This window comes from Eulemur rufifrons, chromosome 7 (assembly GCF_041146395.1).
Source record: "Eulemur rufifrons isolate Redbay chromosome 7, OSU_ERuf_1, whole genome shotgun sequence".
NCBI classification, from domain to species: Eukaryota; Metazoa; Chordata; class Mammalia; order Primates; family Lemuridae; genus Eulemur; species Eulemur rufifrons.
Genome location: NC_090989.1, coordinates 205,930,103 through 205,948,820, shown reverse-complemented (window position 1 = coordinate 205,948,820; position 18,718 = coordinate 205,930,103). Strand labels below are relative to the sequence as shown.

The 18,718-nt window shown below is 47.8% G+C and overlaps 1 pseudogene; it reads left to right on the top strand.

Moving 5' to 3' along the window:
* Window positions 1–237: 237 nt before the first annotated feature.
* Window positions 238–18,718, top strand: part of LOC138385926 (fructose-1,6-bisphosphatase isozyme 2-like) — a 36,502-nt pseudogene continuing 18,021 nt past the window's right edge.

Sequence of the window (18,718 nt, the reverse complement as noted above, 5' to 3'; positions counted from 1 at the left end):
GTGTCTGGCAGCCGCCAGTCAGTGAGATCAGGGAGATTTCCTTGAGGGCTTGTCCAGTTCTTTTAGCCGAGTGAATAAGCCTTGCCTTTTTGTTAAAGGTCCTGATACGACCAGCAGTTTCCCAGCAGTTTTCTTATCAGCTTCCACACTGCGGCCCGCAGCCCTTGGAGGTAAATTAGAATTCCTGCAGGGAGAAAAGAAGGATTTGAAGTGTTATGGGCCACAATGACAACGGACAGAAGCCCCTTTAAAACAGACATGCTCACCTGACCCGCTACGTTATGGAAAAGGGGCGTCGGGCCAAGGGGACCCGAGAGCTCACCCAGCTGCTGAACTCCATGCTGACAGCCATCAAAGCCATCTCCTCGGCCGTGCGCAAGGCCGGCCTGGCCCACCTGAGTCCCGGGAAGCAGGTGGGGGCAGGTGCACAGAGCACCCTCGGCCCAGAGATTATTGGCCTTATGTGCCCCAGAAGGAAGTTGCCTTTCAGGTTTTTATCATGTGCTTTGATGAAGGGACCTTGGAGTTTTTTGAAGAAAAGAACAAAATACTGGCCGGCTGTGGTGGCTCACGCCTGTAATTCTAGCACGCTGGGAGGCTGAGGCGGGAAGATCGTTCAAGGTTAGGAGTTCAAGACCAGCCTGAACAAGAGCAATACCCTTGTCTCTACTAAAAATAAAAAGAAATTATCTGGATAACTAAAAACATATAGAAAAAATTAGCCGGGCATGGTGGCTAATGCCTGTAGTACCAGCTACTTGGGAGGCTGAGGCAGGAGGATTGCTTAAGCCCAGGAGTTTGAGGTTGCTGTGAGCTAGGCTGACGCCAGGGCACTCACTCTAGCCCAGGCAACAGAGTGAGACTCTGTCTCAAAAAAAAAAAAAAAAAAAAAAGAACAAAATACTTCAAAGCACATATTGCAGAACTATATATATTAATATATATATAATTTTTTCAGTTACTACTTATTATAATGATAACAAGTGCAGTGGCTTGTTGCACTGAAACATATATTGTATTATCATGACTTGTATTTGCATAGAGAGATTCCCATTGTCACAAAGAAGCAGAGGGGAGACGTGAAACACCCCTTCATGTCCTTGGCAGATATGAGCGTTTTATTGCCATGACCCTTGCAGTACGTTGGGAGCTGGAAATCATTCACACAGCAGAGCACTTTCCAGGCCCCGCCCACAGCCCCTCCCTCACAGCCCAGGGGAGTGCTGTGCTGTGCTGGCTGCCTTTAGAGTTTCTTCTGTGTGACTCTCGTCTTCGTCTCCACGTGGTGTGCAGGGAGCCGGGAGGGCTGGGCCTGGGAGGGGCGTGCACAGGCTTCTTCCACTGGGTTCTCGGGGTGCTTTATCCAGGCACAGAATGAGGTCAAGTTCATGCTACAGCTGCTGATGGCCACAAATTCCCAGTTTAAATCTGTGATAAAGAGAAACTATTTCTTTGGGCTTCCATTTTCCTTGTAGTAATTCCAGTGGAGGTTCAAGTGGAAGGGATCCATATTTTGGGGGGAAGGGATGGACCCAAAATGAAAACTCAACAAAGTTTAATAATTTAAAATATTCTGAACAATTTAGTGTTTTTAACACAGAAAAGTGATCGCATTGCATCACAAGGTGTACTTATCCTCACAGACTTCATGTATATAAGGTCTGGAGACCCAGTCATGGGACCAAGCTGGAGATGCATGACGCTCAGCTTTTTGTCCCCTCTGTGGATGCTGTGGCAGTGTTGCTACCTCACGTGACAATAATGACCACGCTCTGCATGTGAGGGCTCTCCTGAGTGTGAGGTGCAGCCATGGCCCTGCCTGCTCCTGCGGGGTGATGGCCCTGCTGAGTGACACCAGACAGACTTTGCGTCTCCCTGTGCACGGCCCTGCTGTACTTAGCGCAGTTGCCTGGGCGACCTCTCAGGAATGTTCTCCCACACTAGCCAGGCTCCTCCTCCGTGCAGGACTCTCGGCTGGGCAGGAGCTGCCGTGGTAGTTTCTTACTTGTCTTCCACAAAACTCGGCCTTTGCGGCAGTTGAGTGTCCAGGCGAAGTGGCCCCAGGAAGTGGATAATTAAGGTGCTTGTCTAACTTGGCATTTCCCACTACCCATCACCGGCAGTGATTTATCTTGCTAGGACCTCAGTGTCCGTGTTGTAAAATGGAGAGGATACTAATAGCGTGTAACTCGTAGGGTTGTTGCAAGGGTAAGTCCCTGTGATGGCGATTTTGCCAGCGCCCCCCTGTAAACGCGGTAACTGCTGGTCACTGCTAGGGTTCCAGGCCCTGCCCCGGGAACTTGGCCGGCTGGTTGATGCCACCGACTGACCGCCAGGGGGCAGGCGTGGCCCGCGGACGCCGGCGGGGGGCTCCCACTGCCAACTCAGAAGCATCCTTCCCCTTCCCTCCTCCCCCGGAACAGACACCCAAAGTGTCAGAAGGAGAAGCCCACTGCCTGGAAACTCTTTGTTTCTACCAAGATGCTCAGATCATTTTATTTTTTATTTTATTTTATTTTATTTTGAGACAGAGTCTCACTTTGTTGCCCAGGCTAGAGTGAGTGCCGTGGCGTCAGCCTAGCTCACAGCAACCTCAAACTCCTGGGCTCAAGCGATCCTCCTGCCTCAGCCTCCCAAGTAGCTGGAACTACAGGCATGCGCCACTATGCCCGGCTAATTTTTTTCTATATATATATATATTTAGTTGTCCATATAATTTCTTTCTATTTTTAGTAGAGACGGGGGTCTCGCTCTTGCTCAGGCTGGTCTCGAACTCCTGACCTTGAGCGATCCACCCGCCTCGGCCTCCCAGAGTGCTAGGATTACAGGCGTGAGCCACCGCGCCCGGCCTCAGATCATTTTAAAAGGACCCTGGAATTGCTTCTCGGAGAGCAGAAAGGTGGCCTCTGTCCTGGAGCAGCCAGGCTTCTGCTCAGAGACTGGGACAGTCACTCACTCCTGCCCCTGTCCCGTGGAGGGACCTCAAGCCCCTCAATCCTTTGCTTCCTCTTTGCGGGAGGACATTTCTCGGCAGAGGCTCAATGAATGCAATTTAAACGTTACCGAAGAGTCTCCCTTTTCCCTCCTCTCCTCACTGTGGGACAAGGGAGTGGGAGGTGCCCACCCCAGGAGCCTCTCCGTAGCTTTTTCATGCCCAGAGGGTGGAACACTCCGTTTAGGAACTGTCAGGAGCTTTAGTGCTAGCCCAATGCCAAAAGACTGTCCTGTTGGCCAGAGAGCACTTTTTACCCACGCCCTAGCTCGAAGCCCTTGTGGGGAATCACATCTCATGGTGAGTTTCTGTCCCTCTGGGAGGAGGGTGCTGCCCCGCGCCTGGAGGGAGGGTGCAGGGGTGGGGTTGACAGGCTGGTGGGGGAGAGTCTGTGAATCACAGGGCAGGGCCCGTTTCTCAGCTCTGCCCTCAAGAGTCCTTATGACACAAGAGTGTTGGGCCCCTTGGACTCTGGTGCAAAATAACCCAGCGTTGTTGCTGCTGCTGTTGTCCGTTTCCTTGCTTTTGTCTTGGACCAGGAGGCGCAGTCGTGAGGCCAGGCTGCTGCCAGTGCTGTTCTCCGACACAGCTGGCTCCTCACATCACAGCACGTCAGACACCACGTGCTGGGGGGGGGGGTGCGCTGGGCGGGCGGCTGTCATTCCGGAGAGAGGGCGGGAAATGAGTCCGTCCCCAGCTTAGGGTAGATCGGGGTTCTCAACCCCACTTGAGCTGCCTTTAACAAACAAAGAGCATTAACATAAGGGGGGAAGGGAATTAGTTCCTTGCCATCCTTTCTTCATAGTTCGGGGAACATACACCGAGCATCTCCTGTTCATCCGGGCGCCGTGGAAACAAAGGGGGAGGACGGTTCTCGCCTCAGCAAGCAGGTGATCCTGCAGGAAGGACGTTCCGTGAGGACCAGGAGCCGCTGTGGAGGGACGGCAGGGAGTGCCCGTGGGGGGGGCACGTGCAGGAGGACCAGGGCGGCTTCCTGGAGGGTCAGGAGGCAGAGGAGGGGAAAGCTAACAGTGGGCACAGAGCACCGGGCTACGGAGAAAATAAATCTAGAAAGAGTTTTGGGATCAGGGGCTGCCACTTTAGGTAGATGGCCAGGGAAGGCCTCCCTGAGACATGATCCTCGAGTTGAGGCTTGAGTGGGGTGACAGCCACGTGGCTCCAGAGGGAAGAGTGTCCCTGGTGGGGGCAGCAAGGCCAGCAGGCGGTGGTCCTAAGGCAGGTGTGCACCTGGCGGGTTTGGAGGCTGAGGGTGGCCCAGTGGGCACGAGGGGGACGGGAGGCCATGCCGCCTCGGGAACAAGGCTTCCAGGGTGGGGCCTGAGGCCCACGTGGGGACTGGGCTTAGCCTCTGGGTGAGACGGGAGGGGGCGCCTGCATTTCAGAAGGGCCCCTCCCCTTGCTGTGCTGGCAGCATCCTGAGGGGCTGAGGGTGGGGACGGGAGGCCCTGCCCACTGGTGCTGTGCAGCGCGGAGCCCCCACATAGAGCTTTCGCAGAAGCGCTGCTCCTGCTGTGGCCCGGGGTGGTTGTGGAGAAGCAAAGGAAGTAAGTTCAGTCCGCCCTCAAATTTCCTCTTAGTTCAAGGAAGGCCAGGCGACCCCAGGGCAGTTTCTACTTGAAGCCGCCAGGACACTCTGTGGGGAGAGCTGCAAAGACGTGGAATTCCAGTGCTGGGAGGCCACGGTCCTTTGCTTTTTGGAGTCCTTGATTATGGCGACGTGTCTGATTGGACGGGCTCGCGTCCCCCCTCCCCCCGCTGAGTGCGGGCTGCGCTTCAGTGAGACGGATTCGGTTCATCCCGCTGGGAGACTGGGGTCATGGGAGGACGTTCCCGAGGGGCAGAGGAAGCAGGGTCGAGAGCCACCACTGAGACACAGTCTGCTTCTTCTGCACCGATAGTTTGGAGACTCCAGAGACAGGAAAGAAAGGAGGGAGGCAGGGCTGGTGTTCGGCATCAGCGGTTCTTTGCTGGAGCGAGGACTCCCTCAGGGACTTCGTCCAGCCTTTTGTCGCCGTAGGTACGGGATCGCAGGAAGCGTGAACGTGACGGGAGATGAAGTGAAGAAACTGGACGTGTTATCCAATGCCCTGGTGATCAACATGCTCCAGTCCTCCTACAGCACCTGCGTCCTGGTGTCCGAAGAGAATAAAGAGGCGATTATCACGGCCAAGAAGAGGCGGGTGCGTCCTGGGGCTGCAGTGCCCCTGCCGAACAGCAGATGGTGCCACTGAGCTGGGGAGAGTCTTTGTCTTGCTTTTCTGTAGTGGCTTGGATTTTCCTCTGTATCTTCCCTGTGTTCTGGGGAAACCAAGGGTTGCACACTTCTTTGGTTGGAAGACTTATGCCGAATAGTTAAAGAATACTCCATAGTAAGGCAGTGGTTCATTCAAGAAGTAAGTCAGAGTGATTTAGGAATGCCCAGTGGTGGGGGGGTGTCCATGGCTGTTCACTCAGTGAGCCAGTAACAGGTGCTGTCTCCTTTGGGGCTAGTGCTTGTGGAATCCAGGAAAGAGTAGAGCTCCTGGGAAGAGCTGCACCAGATAGTCTTATTCTCCCCTCCCTCTTCTCATCTCCGCCCCCACCCCCACCCCACACTTCCCCAGGGGGTTGTGGGCTCAGCAGAGATTTCTTCCTGCCTGACAAACTGTCAAACTAATATGGAAAAGAAATCACAAAGATCCTGTGCTCTCGCCTTGATGCAATGATGACGTCGGTTAGTGCAGGGCATGGCTGGGGCGGGTCCACGTTCACTGGGGGCTGATGAACAGCCCTTTACGGACAGTGTTTTGCCAGTGGCCAAAAAATCCCACCAATGTTCAGCTGCAATAGAGAAATATAACATAGATGCTGGGACGTCGCCCTTCTTTCGTAGGGGGGATAGGGGGCCATTTCTTTGTGATTAGCGGGAAGGATGGAAAAGATAAGTAAAGCCAAATTTATTAAGCCCCTACTGTGTGCCAGGTAACATGCAAGGCACTTTTACAGTGGTCTCACATAATTAAAGCTAAATTACACCTGTTATTTTCAACTTTCATTTTCAACTGATATGAAAATGTCTCCAGTATAACCTACACAGGTCTTCATGCTAGTTCTTGAGTCTGCTTATCTCTCTGTCTAAAACTCCCCTCCCTGGTTCTCTGTGTCTTCATTCCTCAATTCCAGTCAGGCTCCTCAACAAGGGTTACCCCCTCCCGCTCCCTAGCCCCCCACCCTGCTTGGGGCACTTACCACAAGCTGCTGTGTGGGGGGCCTGCTCTCTGTCCCCACTGGAGTGTCATTTCCATGGTTTTCCCCCTTGAAACCTCGGTACCTCGAACATTTTCCAGCATATGCTAAATGCTCACCAAACATCTGTTGAATGAATGCATGAATGAGTGACTGGGCTACATTGGATTATTTGTACAGAGGCTGGGGAATTTCTGAGTTTATAGATGATCCCACTTTTTCTTCCTCCTTCTGGCTGAGCAGAAAAAGAAACAGAAATAAAGCTCAAACAAACCTAGGCCATTCCTCATTGCAAAGTCAGGGAAAACTAATTTGCATGGAGGGAGAAAGGCCTCCCATTGTACTTGATGTTTTGTTCCCAGTGTCCAATTAATCAGGCGACTCTGGTGCCATCACTGAGGGCTCCCTCAGGACCTTGCCCACGGGAGGCCTGTCTGAAGTGTCTGGGGATTTCCTTCCATGGAACTTTGGCTGGAGCTGCCTGGGACAGCAGAGTGGGGGGCCGTGGGGGACATGGGTCTCCTAAGACCCCACTTGCTCTGTCTTCTGGTCTTCACATTGCACAGGAGGGTTGGATGCAGCAGAATCAAAGGAGTATTCTCATTCTCCTGATATATTTGTGCACACCAGCCGTCTTAGCAGACAGACCCGGAGGCCCTGGGAATGTTGCTCTGAGATTTTCTGAAGTCTTTTGGTAAAAATGCTCCAAGATGAAAAACAAAAAAACAAAAAAAACCTGTGTGGGGACAGGCCCGGAAAGACTGATCCCTAAGCCCATAGCTGACCTTACCGTGGACATGAGTGGAGCTGGCCCTGGGCATCTTTGAGTGGCAGCCCAAGTTCATCTTCTGCTTCCTACCTCTTCCCTGCAAGGTGCCAATTCCAGACCTGGGCTCCTGCCACATCCTCAGCAGCTCTGAGCCCTGGTGGGCCCAGGTGGGAGGGAGGGTGGAGCCAGAGCAGGCCAGGGAGGAGAGCCCTGTGGAGGGGGTGGGTCCTCCAGCACCCGGTGCAGCGTCAACTGATCTGTGTGGCGCAGGGCGGGCCCTGGCTGCAGGAGTCCTGTATGCTGGTTCCCTGCCTTCCACAAGCAGTGGCATTTTGGGGCAAGGATATGCCATGGCTTAAATCTCTTTCTGGTGTGATGTTGTCTGCCACACACGGCCCTGACACAAAGCAGTTGTGCTGAGGGGAAGACGTTCTGACCAGGTGGTTCTTCCCTCTGCGATTTAGGGGAAATACGTGGTCTGCTTCGACCCACTGGACGGATCTTCCAACATTGACTGCCTGGCCTCCATCGGAACCATATTCGCCATCTACAGAAAGGTGAGTAGACAGGCTAGCACTTCACGCCTCCTTCCTGTGGTGGTTTCTGGAAGGTTCCTGCACTGAGAGCCTTGAGTTTGGAGTTCTAACCTCTCTGCTCCCACTAACTCGAAACACCACTGTAGGCAAACCATGAACTTCTCTCTGCTTCAGCCTCCTCAGTGGAAGAACTGAATTGGGAATGCTCTCTTTTTCTACTTCCCAGCATTCCTGGGAGGGTAAAATGGAGGGATTGATGGGACCTTGTTTTGAAAGTCTGGATGTGACACAAACGTCGGACATGGTATTAGGTTCCAGGTGGCAAGTGGAGACTCTGTTTCTTCTTTGTGCAACTCAAGTCCTACTGTATTAGTTTTCTGTTGCTGCTGTAACAACTTTCCACACGTTTAGAGACTTAAAACAACGCTCCTGTTGATTATCTCCCACTTCCGTAGCCAGAAGTCGAGCAGGCTTGGCTGGGTTCTCTGCTTCGGGTCTCATAGGGCCAAAATCAAGGTGACAGCCAGGCTGGTCTCTTGTCAAGAGGCTCCAGGGGAATTTGCTTCCCGGCTCCTTTAGGTGGTTGTCAGAATTCAGTTCCAGTCTGAGGTAGGATCGAGGCCCTCATTTCTTTGCTGGCTGTTGGCTGGGGTCCTTCTCCGCTTCTAGAGGCTGCCTGGATTCTGTGGTTTGTGAACCTTCATTTTCAAAGCCAGCAAAGGCCAGTGAAGGCAGCACTTTTTCTCATGTTCCCTGCCTCCAGCCACAGAAAATTCTCTGGTTTTAAGGGCTCATTTGATTAGACTGGACTAATCCAATCTGGACAATCCAGGGTAATCTCCCTATTTTAAATCCATAACCCTGATCATTGCATTTGCAAAGTCCTTTTTGCCGTGTAGTGCTACAAATGCACAGATTCTGGGGATCAGGGCATCTTTGGGGCTGTTTTACCTACCCCCAAAAATCTAACAACAGAGTAGATCTTATGGGGTGGTTTGTGACCATCCAGCTTGACTGGAAACTTCACGACGGACCACACAGTCCAGATGACACGGTTTGGCTGTGCCTTGATTTGGGGATGAGACCTTGATCCAGTCATGAAGGCTTGGCCTTTGCCTTCAGGGCTTTCAGGCAGAAGGAGACCAAGGATGCTTGGGGATCTCTTGGGATGTTCCTGGGTAACCTGCCCTCAGGTAAAGTGCTGGGCTGGCTCTAGAGACTCAGCTCTCTGGCCCCAAACCACATGCTCTCCCCACACAGCTACTTAGGACGACACGAGTGAGGCAGCACTTATTTTCTATGCTACCAGTTTGGCACTGATTATGTAATGTCTGTGTAATCAACTTCCCATGCTTGTCTTTCTTAGTGCTCTTTCCAGATTATAAACTCAGTGGAGGGCTAGGTATGCCCCGTGTCACCTGGTCTAACGTGTTGTCTGTCAGTGTTCACAGTGCTGTACATATGTGTGCTGGGCTGCTTGTTGTCCCCAAAAGGGGGTGGGATAGAATGTGAATTTTAGGGACAACCCATCAAAAGCTTAGCAGAAAACAATCTTAGAAGAACATGTGAATTAGCACAAACTCTCTGAGAAGGAACCCAAGGAAGCTGGGAGTGTTATTCATGCCTCTCTTGGAGGAAGAAACAGAAGCCAAGCCAGTCTCAGTTAGAGGAAACCTCGGGAAGTTTTGCTTTCCCTGTTGGTGTCTCTTCTGTGTGTGAAGAGAGAAAAGGAGACTTTTGTGAGGGAGAAGAGAATGACACAAGACCCTTCCTCTGGTATCTGACAAAGTTGAAGACTAAGATGTCTCAAGTTAAGCAAAAATGAGCTAGGTGAATGAAGGAGCTTTGGTTTGCCTTTTGAGGTACACTTTAGAGGTAAAAGGAAGAAATAGTGTAGTACTTATGCAAATCTGCAAAAAGACCCCAGTTTCATCTTTGAGGTGGCTTTATTTATTTTTTAAATTTTTTCTTTTTAATTATTATGGGTACATAATAGTTGTATATCTTTATAGTGTACATGTGATGTTTTGATACAGGCATACAATGAGAATTAATCAAATCAGGGTAATTGGGGTATCCATCACCTCAGGCATTTATCATTTCTTTGTATTAGGAACAGTACAATTGCACCCTTTTAGTTAAAGTATACCGTAACTTACTGTTGATTATGGTCACTTTGTAGTGCTATCAAATATTGTTCATTCTAACTATCTAACTATATATATACATATAGAAAAAATTAGCCAGGCATGGTGGCACATGCCTGTATTCCCAGCTACTTGGGAGGCTGAGGCAGGAGGATTGCTTAAGCCCAGGAGTTTGAGGTTGCTGTGAGCTAGGCTGATGCCATGGCACTGTAGCCTGGGCAACAGAGCAAGACTCTATCTCAGGAAAAAAAAAATACTCAACATTGTTAGTCATCAGAAAAATGCAAATCAAAACTACAATGAGATATCACCTTAACCCAGTAAAAATGGCTTTTACCAAAAAGATAGGCAATAACGAATGCTGGTGAGAATGTAGAGAAAGGGGGACACTCATACACTGTTGGTTGGAATGTAAATTAGTGCAACCACTCACTATGGAGAAACACTATGGAGATTCCTCAAAAAACTGAAACTAGCACTACCATATGACCCAGGAATCCCGCAACTGGATTTATATTATATTCAAAGGATGGGAATTCAGTATATTTTTAGTTGTCCAGAAAATTTCTTTCTATTTTTAGTAGAGATGGGGTCTCACTCTTGCTCAGGCTGGTCTCGAACTCTTCCTACTTCGGCCTCCCAGAGTGCTAGGATTACAGGCGTGAGTCACCGAGCCTGGCCTAATGTTGAGTATTTTTTAATATACCTGTTGGCCACCTGTATGTCTTCTTTTGAGAAATGTCTATTCAGATCTTTTGCCCATATTTTAATGGATTATTTGATTTCTTTCCTACTGAGGTGCTGGAACTCCTTATATATTCTAGTTTTTAATCCCTTGTCAGACAGGTAGTTTGCAAATATTTTGTTCCATTCTGTGGGTTGTCTCTTCACTGTTTTGGTTGTTCCCTTTGCTGTGCAGAAGCTTGGTGTGATCCTATTTGTCCAATTTTGCTTTGGTTTCCTGTGCTTTGGGGGTATCACTCAAGAAGCCCTTGACCAGACCAATGTCCTGAAGCATTTCCCCAAAGTTTTCTTTTAGTAGTTTCATAGTTTCAGGTCTTAGATTTACATCTGTAATGCATTTTGATTTGATTTTTGTATTTTGCAAGAGAAAAGAGTTTAGTTTCATTGTTTTGCATATGGACATCCAGTTTCCCCAGCACCATTTATTGCAGAGACTGTCCAATGCTGAAAGTGGACTGTTGAGGTCTCCAGTGATTATTGTATTGAGGTCTCTCTCTCTCTCTCTCTCTCTCTTTCACTTTGATAATATTTGCTTTATATATCTGGGTGCTCCAGTGTTGGGTGCATATATACATTTAGAATTGTTAAATCCTCTTGCTGAATTGACCCCTTTATCATTAGATAATGACCTGCTTTGTCTCTTTTTATGGCTTTTGTCTTGAAATTTACTTTATCTGACAGAAGTATAGCTACTCTTATTCTCTTTGGTTTCCATTTGCATGGAATATCTTTTTCAATCTTTTCTTTTCTTTTTTTTTTTTTTTTTTTTTGAGACAGAGTCTCACTTTGTTGCCCAGGCTAGAGTGAGTGCCGTGGCGTCAGCCTAGCTCACAGCAACCTCAAACTCCTGGGCTCAAGCGATCCTCCTGCCTCAGCCTCCCGAGTAGCTGGGACTACAGGCATGTGCCACTATGCCCGGCTAATTTTTCTATATATATATTTTTAGTTGTCCATATAATTTTTTTCTATTTTTAGTAGAGACGGGGTCTCGCTCTTGTTCAGGCTGGTCTCGAACTCCTGACCTTGAGCGATCCACCCGCCTCGGCCTCCCAGAGTGCTAGGATTACAAGCGTGAGCCACCGCGCCCGGCCTTTATTTTCAGTCTATGTGTTTTTATAGGTAAAGTGTGTTTCTTGAAGACAATAGGCTTAGGCTCTTGCTTTTTAATCCATTCAGTCACTGTATGTCTTTTGATTGGAGAGTGTAGTCCATTCATATTCAATGTTATTATTGATAGGTAAGGACTTACTACAGCCATGTTGTTATTTGATTTCTGATTGTTTTGTGGTCCTCTCTTTCTCACTTCCTTCCAACTTCCTTTATTAAAAGTTATTTTTTCTGGTAGTATGTTTTAATTTCTTGTTTTTCATTTTTTTGTGTATCTGTTGTAGGTTTTTTGATTTGGGGTTACCATGAGGCTTGCAAAAAACATTTTATAAACAATTATTTTAAACATATGTAACTCTGTTTACAAACATAAACAAGCAAAGAGAAATCTAACAGAAATTCTACCCATTAACTCCACCCCCACCCCACTTTTTAACTTTTTGTTTTTTCCATCTGTACCTTTTTATATTATTTATCTCTCAAAAAACTGTTGCTGTTATTTTTGATAGGTATATCTTTGAGTCTTCCTATTCAAGATCTAAGTGGTTTATACACTGCTCTTACAGCAATACAGTATTCTACATTTGTGTCCTTACTGTTACCAGTGAGTTGTATATGAGGTCTGTCTAGCAAGTATCCAGCCATGTAATATGAAAAATAGAGACATTTATTGAAGAAGATACTAGAAACATTGTACATAGGACAATGATGCCTCAGCTCCCTCCACAGTAGGCATCCTGAGACCTCACACAGTTCTCCCAGTGTCTCTTAACCTAACCCGTACATGTTCAACATTCTCAGGTGTTCTGCTTGTTGCAGAATGTGGATCACTTTCAACAGACTCTCGACCATCTTTGAAGCATTTGTGCTACACTTTCATTTGTGCTGCTCTCATCGCATTGTCCCTGAAAGCCTTCTGAATCATCCGAATAGTCTCTGTGGAGGAATGTTCAAGCTTAACAAAAAATCTGATGCAGATTTGTTGCTCTACTCACTCATTTTCCCCCCAGAATATTGCAGGGGTACACATGTTTAGGTTACATATATTGCCTTTGCCCTGCCCGAGTCAGACCTACAAGTGTGTCCATCCCCCAGACAGTGCACACGGCACCCATTAGATGTGAATATACCCATCCCGTCACCCCTCCTCCCACCTGCCTGACACCCAATGAATGTTACTTCCATATGTGCACATAAGTGTTGATCAATTAGTACCAATTTGATGGTGAGTACATGTGCTGCTTATTTTTCCATTCTTGAGATATTTCACATAGTAGAATGGGCTCCAGCTCCATCCAGGGTAATACAAGAGGTGCCAGTTCACCATTGTTTTTTGTGGCTGAGTAGTACTCCATGGTATACATATACCACATTTTATTAATCCACTCATATATTGATGGGCACTTGGGTTGTTTCCACATCTTTGCAATTGTAAATTGTGCTGCTATAGACATTCGAGTGCAGATGTATTTATTACAGAATGTCTTTTTTTCCTTTGGGTAGATGCCCAATAGTGGGGTTGCTGGATCAAATGATAGTTCTAGTTGTAGCTCTTTGAGATATCTCCATATTACTTTCCACAGAGGCTGTACTAGTTTGCAGTCCCACCAGCAGTGTGTGAGTGCTCCTGTCTCTCTGCATCCACACCATCTGTTGTTTTGCTACTTTTTGATAAAAGTCATTCTCACTGAAGTTAAGTGATATCTCTTTGTGGTTTTGATTTGCATTTCCACGATGATTAGAGATGTTGAGCATTTTTTCATATGTTTCTTGGCCATTAAGTCTATCTTCTTTTTTTTTTTTTTTTTTTTTTTTTTGAGACAGAGTCTCACTCTGTTGCCCAGGCTAGAGTGAGTGCCGTGGCGTTAGCCTAGCTCACAGCAACCTCAAACTCCTGAGCTCAAGCGATCCTCCTGTCTCAGCCTCCCGAGTAGCTGGGACTACAGGCATGCACCACCATGCCCGGCTAATTTTTTCTATATATATTTTTAGCTGTCCATATAATTTCTTTCTATTTTTAGTAGAGATGGAGTCTCGCTCTGGCTCAGGCTGGTCTCGAACTCCTGAGCTCAAACGATCCGCCCACCTCGGCCTCCCAGAGTGCTAGGATTACAGGCGTGAGCCACCGCGCCCGGCCAAGTCTATCTTCTTTTAAAAAGTTTCTGTTCATGTCCTTTGCCCACTTAGTTCACTCAGTCATTTTGAATGTGATGGCCACACAGTACACATGCGCAGTCAATGGTGTCTAGCACCCCACTGACTAAGTACAATGAGGTTGTCATTGTTCACAGATATGCATTACAGTCCACTCTCCTTGGCTGTCAGGTTACATGGATGTCATGCAAACCATTCTCGTTATATAAACAATGGCTGGATACTTTCTGGACAGACCTCATACATTCAGAAGAGTTCTTATTATTCACTAATGTCATTTTCTTTCAGACTGAAGAATTCCTTTTAGCATGTCTTGTAGGACATGTCTCGTGTTGATGAAATCCCTCAGCTTTTGTTTGTCTGGGAAAGTCTTTATTTCTCCTTATGTTTGATGGATTTTTTTGCAGGATATAATATTCTAGGGTTAAGGTTTTTCTCCTTCAGCACTTTGAATATGTCATGCCAGTCTCTCCTGGCCTGTAAGGTTTCCACTGAGGAGTCTGCTACCAGATATACTGGAGCTCCTTTATATGTTTTTTCTTTTTTCCTGCTTCCCTTAGGAACTTTTCTTCATCTGTGACCTCTGGCAACTTGATTATTAAATACCTTGAGGTAGCCTCATTTGGGTTAAATCTGCTTGGTGTTATATGACCTTCTTATACCTGAACATTGATATCTTTCTCTAGGGTTGGAAAGTTCTCTGTCATTATTACTTTGAATAAACTTTTTACCCCAATCTCTCCCTTTACCTCCTCTTTAAGGCCAATAACTCTTAGATTTGCTCTTTTGAGGCTATTTTCTAGATCATGTAGGCATGCTTCATTGTTATTTATTCTTTTTTCTTTTCTGACTGTATTTTCAAATAGCCTGTCTTCAGGCTCACTAATTCTCTCTCTGCTTGGTCAATTTTGCTGTTCAGAGACTCTGATACATTTCTCAGTTTGTCAATTGAATCCTTCAGTTCTAGAGTTTATGCTTGATTTTTTAAAATATTTCAATCTCTTTGTTAAATTTCTCTAGTAGTCTTCTGAATTTCTTCTCTGTGTTGTCTTGAAGTTCATTGAGCTTCTTTAGGGCAGCTATTTTGAATTCTTTGTCTGAAAGGTCACATATCTCCATTGCCCCAGGATTGGTTGCTGGTACCTTATTTAGTTTCTTTGGTGAGGTCATGGCTTCCTGGATGTTCTTGATGTTTGTGGGTATTCGTCAATGTCTGGGCATTGAAGAGTTAGGTATTTATTTTAATCTTCACAGTCTGGGCTTGTTTGAACCTGTCCTTCTTGAGGTTTTCCAGATATTCAAATGGAATTGGGTGTTGTGATTTAAATCTCTGGTCACTACAGCTATATCAGTATTGGGGGTGCCCAAGCCCAGTAATGCTGTGACTCTTGGAAACTTCTGGTGGTACAGCCTTGGTGAGCTTGAATAAGATACAAGAGGGTCCCCTGGATTACCAGGCAAAGTCTCTCACTCTCTTCCCTCACTCTCTGTACTAAGCTGCTCAGTTGGGGAAGGAATGACATGGGTACTCCCTTGTGGCCACCAGCATGAGGTCACACCAGAAGCCAGCCCAGTCTCACCTAAAGCCAGTGGTGACTGTTGCCTAACTCTGATGTTTATTCAAAGCCCAAGGGCCCTTTAGTCAGCAGGTGGTGAATCCTGCCAGGACTGGGTCCTTCCCTTCAAGGCAGGATATTCCCTTTTGGCCCAGGGTGAGTCCAGAAATGTCATTCAGGAACTAAGGCCTGGACTCAGGGACCTCAGGGGTCTGCTTGGTACTTTATTTTATTGTGGCTGAGCTGGTGCCCAAGTTGCAAAATAACGTCCTCTGAGTTCTTGCCTTTCCTTTGCTCAGGTGGAAGGAGACTCTCCCTGAGCCGCACTGCCTGGAGTTGGGGGAGGGGTGACAGAACTGGCTGGGCCCCAGCTGTTGGTGTCTCACTGGGTCACATGCACCCCAAGTGCACTGGCTCTGAGCCTGCACAGCTGCAGGAATTGCCCAAGAACTGCAGCCTTTGTGGCCCAAATACCTTAGAAATCTAGTCTAGGCTCCAGGCTGCCACTTGGCAGCGGGTGCTGGGCCCAGCAGGAACTCAGGTTTCCAGGGAGCGGGGAGGATTTCCCTCTGCTGGGCTGGTCTAAATGCTCCCTCTGTGGGCACCAGCAGAATTCTGCCCTGTGCTGTGTCCCTGTGCCAGGGCCACACTGAGTTTCAATGGCCCACAATCACTTCACTCTCCCTCCCCGGGGCACACGAAGTCTCTCTCCACTGGGTGAGCTGGCACAGCACTGCTGGGGGTGGGGGAGGGGGCGTAGGCAGTGCAAGACTGTCTTTTCTGTCCACTTCAGTGCTTCTGCTCTTCCCATAATGTTAAGCAGGCAGCGTGATCACTCACCTGATGTCTAGTTTTCCTGAAGGTGCTTGCTTGCATGGACAGTTGTTGAATTAGGTGTCCGTGCGGAGGGAGGATCACTGGTGGTTTCTACTCAGCCATCTTGCTCCATCCCCTGAGGTGACTTTAAATACTGGCTTTATCACCAGGGCTAACACGCTTGACAGCTGGTGTCGAGTCAGGCAGGGCTTTCCTCACCTCAGTCCCATGAGGCACGTGCAGGTGTGCCTGTCACTTTTTACAGGTAAACAATGACAGCACAGAGAAGGTAGGAGATTTGGCTGAAACAGCCCAGGGAGGAACGGCAGGACAGGGGTCCGATGGGAGTGCTGCCCACCTCCATCCTCGCAGCTCCGCAGAACTTCTTAAGACAAACTGGCTTAAGAGGAAAGAGGGATATTATTAATATTGTACGTGATGTGGGGCATTCACACTTGAATTGACCTGAGCTTGGCCATGCAGATTTTTGTCTTAAACTTTAAATTCAGCATGTGCTTTGAAGGCTAGTCCAAACAACCATGGATTCTTTCTGATAATATTTTTAAAGAGAAGGGGCAAATTTGAGAGATTAGAGAACCACTTTCAGGATGGATATTATGAAAACAAGACATGAAGGGGAAGCTCTGTGATGCTCAGGAGATGTCTACTGAGGGTGCAGCTCACTCCAGACTTCATGGGGCTGTCACAGCATCTTAGAGCCTCGTCAGAACCAGGGAGGATGCCCGTCTCCACCCAGGACTTCTGAGAATCTCTGATCAGCATCAAGAGAGAGGTTTCAGGACAGCCAGAGCTCTATGAAAGCTATCTTCTTCCCTTTTATTTCTAAGGAGCAATGCTGAACACCCTTTAGGATGTTCCATGCTGTTTTCAGGCCTCTGCTAGTAAGGTTCCCCTTTTTCTTGAAGTTCACATTTTTTATTTGCAACGAAGTCACAGACTAGGCAAAGTAAAAACTCCCCTACTTCAAAACACCGAGAAGTGCTAGATAAAATACATCATGGATGTCTTCAAATGCACAGCTGAGCTCATTGAAATGAACAAGTAACAAGGTGTGGGGCAGGGGCCAGAGTCACAGAAAACGGAAAATCAGAGTATTCAAGAGCAGGACGGATGCTGGGGTTGTTCTGATGGGAGGACGGGTCTTGTCGTCTGAATAATCTCCGGTGTGGATTTTGACACCTCTACGGGGACAGGAGACCCCCTCCCCCATTATTATTGTTAAATAAACCTCTGGAAAAGCCTACCCTTTTATTGACATAAGGATGCACAGATAGACCAATGGGACACAAAGAGAGTCTAGAAATAAGCCCACACCTGTGGCCCCCTGAGCTGTGACAAAGGCAGCTATGACAAGGGTGGGATGCTGAGCTGAGGCTCAGAAGACAGGAGCGTCTCCCAGTCCAGGAGGAATCGGCAGAACAGCACTCTGGTTTCCTACAGAAAATGTGACCTCTTAATGGCTGGACGAAGATGATTCAGAAGTTTCATGAGGAAGACTAAGGATTTTAATTAAAAAACTTAAAATTAAAAAGGAAACTGCCTTTTCCTTCCACTGTTCTGAGGCTTCTTAGGAGATCACACTCAGTGCAAACCCTAGTGCATGGGAACCCCTGGAGGGCGCTTGGGGAGACAGACTGCTCTAGCTTGGGGAGGGCCACGAGCCTGCACTGCAAACACGAGCTCAGGTGATGATGACACTGAAGCTGCTGGTCCACTTGGGGAATCACGGCCCTACGGCCGAGTGCCCAGAACCAGGCCGTGCCTGGAAATCTGGAAGTGAGGCCGATTGATTGAACATATACTCAAATGGAGAGTGCTCTCAGTTGCAAAAAAAAGTATTGGAAAGAATGCAGGTTTGTGAAAATAAGAGAAAATATTAAATGGAATGTGACATTTTTAAAGAAGGGTGAGATTTGCATTTAAACTAAAGCTCTTAGAATGTTGCCAGCAGAAGGCCAACTACCCGTGGGCGCTGAGGTAGCGCTGGGGAGAGCTGGCCTAGCCTGCAGGGACAAGGTCCCGTCCCTCTCTGGACCGTCACGCCTTGTCTTTCAGGTGAGGGTTGTAGAGCCTCCCAGTGTTCCGCAAAAACACAACGCGAAAGTACTTCTAAAGATACAAAGTCCTATATAAATTCAAATTCAAATTATTGTTTTACTCTTCAGAAGTTATTGTTTTGGAGAGTTAATTAGCATAATTGTCTTACTTTCCATGCGTGTATAATATGCGGGCTCATATTGTTCAGTTTCCTATGTGCATAATTACTTCTTATCTTCATATTAAATAATTTTAAAAGTGTGCCTTCCACCTCCATCGCTTTCCCATTCTCTCTGGAGTTTTCTTCTCAACAGGAGAGTTCTATGTAGTCCTTCTGGGCCTGTCTTTTGGCCACAGACTCACTGGTGTGTGGAGAGAGCAGAGCGTCTAATTGCACCGCCAAGGTCACAGTGCTGGAGACCCAGGAGAGAGAACTGAATGACTCAGAAGCAGTGACACCAAGTCCTAACCCTGGCAGCCAAGCTCCACCATCTCTGGGGACCCTGAGAAGTGCGTTTGCAGCCTCAACTTGTCACCTACGTCGGACCCACTTGCCCCAGTCCGTGAGGCTGAGCCTACCTGGGTCTTTCGAT